The sequence below is a fragment of the Andrographis paniculata genome, unplaced genomic scaffold, assembly GCF_009805555.1.
Source record: "Andrographis paniculata isolate CXL003 unplaced genomic scaffold, ASM980555v1 Contig62END, whole genome shotgun sequence".
Lineage (NCBI taxonomy): Eukaryota > Viridiplantae > Streptophyta > Magnoliopsida > Lamiales > Acanthaceae > Andrographis > Andrographis paniculata.
Window position 1 is genome coordinate 1,105,135 of NW_026137598.1, and position 4,034 is coordinate 1,109,168.

Sequence of the window (4,034 nt, forward strand, 5' to 3'; positions counted from 1 at the left end):
TTGGACAAGATGTTATCATATACATATTTGTTATGCATTTCAAGCCGTAACAAATAAGTTAATATTAAAATTTTCTATTTAAATAAAAAAAATCAATACAAAATTATTTTAAAATTATAAAATATATATATTTATTTCGATAATATATCTGTAGCAATTACATATAAGCTAAGATGTTGTAATATATATATTTTTTTGCAAATTCAATCCGTAACAAAAACTTTAATATTATAATTATAAAAAATAATTATATGCAATTATTTCAAATTTATTATTTAACTACAAAATTTAATTTTATAACTGAAACTAATTAATTTATTATGCTTTATATTTTCATTGCTAATTATAAATTAATTCATAGAAATAATTAAAATATCTTCAATTTCTTCTAATTATTGATTATTTTTCTATTAATATATAATAATTTAAATTAAAGATAAAAATAAAATAAAACTAAACCTGATATAAACATCAAATCCTAGCCGCCGCTCGCCTTCTTCTTCCTCTTACTTTTTCTTCTTTGTTTCCATTTTTTCTTGTTTCTCCTTCTTCCTCCTCCTCTTCTTTGTTTTTTTCTTCCGCCTCTTCTTCCTCATTTCCTTTCTTTCTTCGTTTACTTCTTCTTCTTTGTTTCATTTTTCTTCTTCTCTAGAGCAGCCATTGTCTGCTTGTTCCATTCGTGGTCGCCGATTGATGTCGGAGATGAAAACCAAAGACACCATTGTCACCGATAGGAGCTTTCCGCCGAAAGAAAGAAGGATAAGTTGTTCTTACCGTGTTCTTGATTTTTATTCCTTTTGTGTTCTGCTTCCTTGAATAGCAACAAATGCTTTGTTGATATCTAGTTCAAATCTCATGTTTTGAAAATTATTTAATTATATGTTGTGTTGCTACTTTGGGTTATTCTGATTTTGTGCAAAAAATATGTTATAGATTAAAATTGGAAATTGAAAAAATTCTGTTAGTTAGAGCTGAATTCCAAGATCCAATCACACTTATATGGTTGATTGATGTGGGATATTTGTGGAGAAAACTCTGAGATGAGGATTGTGTATGATAATCTAAGCATTAACATTTGAGTCACGTCTAGGAGAATAACATTACACACTGTAGAAATGCAGTTGGTCCCGTAAGTAACATATACTTGCACTATAATTTTCTGCGATTGATTCGTGTATGTAAATGTATGGAATAAAAGAGTCATTGGAGTTGTGCCGATCTCACCATCCTCACCTTGAAGTCTTCACTGCTTCTAAATGGAAGTATTTATCCTTGCTAATATTATAATATGATACCATGTTTTTTCAAATAATGTATCTTATATTAATAAATCACTGCGGGACTAGATTATTGCAGGCGAATTTTTTATAGCCACTTAAAGACATTGAAACCACAAATGCCAACAAAATTGTACTACACCCCGGAGAATTGCTCTTATGAACGATCTGATGTTTTAAATAGTTAAGTTGCTATTGTTAATTGTTAGAATGCATTTGTAATTATGTTAGGATTTTCTGTACTTGAGTATGCTTTAGTTTCTACCGTCACTAGATAAATAGAGTTGAATTGGATAACATGCTCTGGCACAGTTGCTCATCTTATCAGTTTAGTTTTAAATTTTTTGTTGATATACAATAATGGTTGCATTAATTCTTGGTGAAAGTTAATTGGAGGATGAGTTGATGAGCAATGAAAAACTTTTTTTTGGCTTGTCTCAGGCTCTTCAGAAGTTCCCAAAAGAAACTGATGAGTGTTGAATGTAAATAATGGGGAAAAGACTTTCTATGTCCCCATGATTCACTCTAATAAAGTACTCTTGACACTTCTGCTTTAAGCAAAAGAAAGTTACTAATGGAGTGTTGGCCCTTGATAATTCCAGAAAGAGATGAATCTTGATCAAACTGCCTTAGATGTTTTACCATTATTTTCAAAGGTACGTCAATGTAATTTTTTTTTTGTTTGTGTTGTATGTTTTCTTTGTATTCTTGAATTTCGGTTTAGATGACATTAATGTGATAGGAGCTGCATCTGAGTTAAAGCGGCTGAAAATTTGCAATGCTAGATAAATTCATTTTTTGGATATGCCTTGAACTATATATTGACAATTAAGAGTAGACTGTGCTAGCCCAATGACATGTGTCTTGCTTTGGTTGATGTTGAAATTAGCTTTAGCTCTACCCATGTGCTGATTTTTTTTCACTCTGTTAAATAGCCTTATGGCTGATTTTTTTCCTCTCTGTTAATTGTAGCTCCTCTTCAGTGTCAACCGCAATTGTTCGAAGGCAAAAAAATATGCAAGTATAAGGATTTAGTAGATCAGCCCCTCCCCTCAGCCCCCTCCAAAATTCTGCACCACCAAAAATTCTGCAATCAATGAAGTTTTTCTTGGCTTTGAATGTTGATAATATATAAGTTTGCTTCTTGATTGTTTGTTTGTATATGTCTTGATTGTTGTAGGTTAGATTAGATTGGTTTAGGTTGTTTAATTTCTGTCTAGTTCCTTAACCTTGTTGTTGCATTAGGATAATTTGTGTTCTTCTGTTTCTGGGATTTCCTTGGCTAAGATGGGCTTCTCCTTTAATTAACTTAGATTAGTATGGTTGTAAATCTAAGTTAGTTTTGTGTTTATTTAGTTGTTTAGGTGTAGAACTTGTTAATTAAGCTTGGATTCAATTTTACTCGATGTTTAATATAATTGTTATTTACTAGTAGGTTTGCACTTCATTGTGAAGTTCTAATGAATCAAAGATTCTCATCAGCATTGAATAGAAGGTGGGAGTCATGTCCACACTTATGGAAGCGTGTTTCGTGATTTTATCATTTTCAAATCATTATTCCTTTGGTCGGATAATTTATCCTTGGGAACAACCTGAAGATTATTTCTATTGCTGATGATGAATTTCTGAGTAGCTTTTAGCTCTGAATGATGTTGAGAATCTAGAGGATTTTTTTGATGGTATTATATAACAATCGAGGTTCTGCATTTGTTTGACTATGTGTGAAGCAAAATGAAGATATCAAACTGCACTGATGCTTTTTGAGATACAACATTGTTGTAGCAAGTGCAGCATTTTTTATCATTCATTCTGATTAATGTGTTGCAGAGTAGCATATTCAGGGGTCAGCCTATTTTATTACTGCTTTTCGAGTTTATTTGTTCCTATACTTGTATTTAAGATAGGGTCCCTTGATCAAGCTAAAGCGTAAGTTTTATTTTATTATATTCATCCATAATGTTTACAGAGGCAGACCTTCCTCGTAACTAGCGCTCGTTTAACCTATTTATATAGGTGATACCCTAGCCATTGCTAAGGTGTATGTTACAACTGTAATAGTCCCGGAGACCGCACTTATCCTTTCTAGTAATGTTGGAGTGAAAATTCTCGGTGATGTATGCGACGGAGATAATATCAAGTAGATTTACCAGGATGTACGCATTTTTTTTATTTACTTCATTCCTTTGGAAATGAAATTACTTCAATTTTTTTATTAAATGCTTATATATTATTAAAAACACATTGCAGTTGGTTCGCCGCCCGTGATTGCATACACCATGATCCTGCACTCAACGAGCTGGGTCATTCATAGTTGTATTTATGAGTTGCCCTTAAGATCGTTCTTACGTATGATATCAGATTTATCTATTTACGCATTACTTTTTAGTTTTGTGTATCGTTATTTAGTAGGTTGTTATGTTGGTGTACGGATTGGTGTTTTCTTGGGATGTTTTGTTAGCACCATTGACGACTAATACTTTATTTTTGGCTGGACTATGAAGATCGTTGTATTGATGACCATGTGTAGTATTACTATGGATTTGAAAACAATTATGGTAAGATTAAGTTTTGAATTATTTGTCTCATAGATTAATAATATAGACAAATGGAATTTATTTATGGCGACAAAACTACTATGCCAAACAGGGACGTCCTTGGTAGCGTATTTTTAGTTACGGACAGTGGCCGGTACAAATGGTAATGTATGGTTGCCTGACTTTTGTCATGACTTTTTGTTGCGGACTAATTTTGTAACAA

General features: G+C 31.9%; 1 long non-coding RNA gene across 1 annotated transcript; it reads left to right on the forward strand.

The window, feature by feature from the left end:
- Window positions 1-556: 556 nt before the first annotated feature.
- On the forward strand, window positions 557-3,816 carry LOC127261214 (uncharacterized). Its single transcript, XR_007840870.1, has 3 exons — window positions 557-1,933; window positions 3,291-3,430; window positions 3,525-3,816. It is a non-coding gene; the product is annotated as an uncharacterized LOC127261214 (long non-coding RNA).
- The last annotated feature ends 218 nt before the right edge of the window (window positions 3,817-4,034 follow it).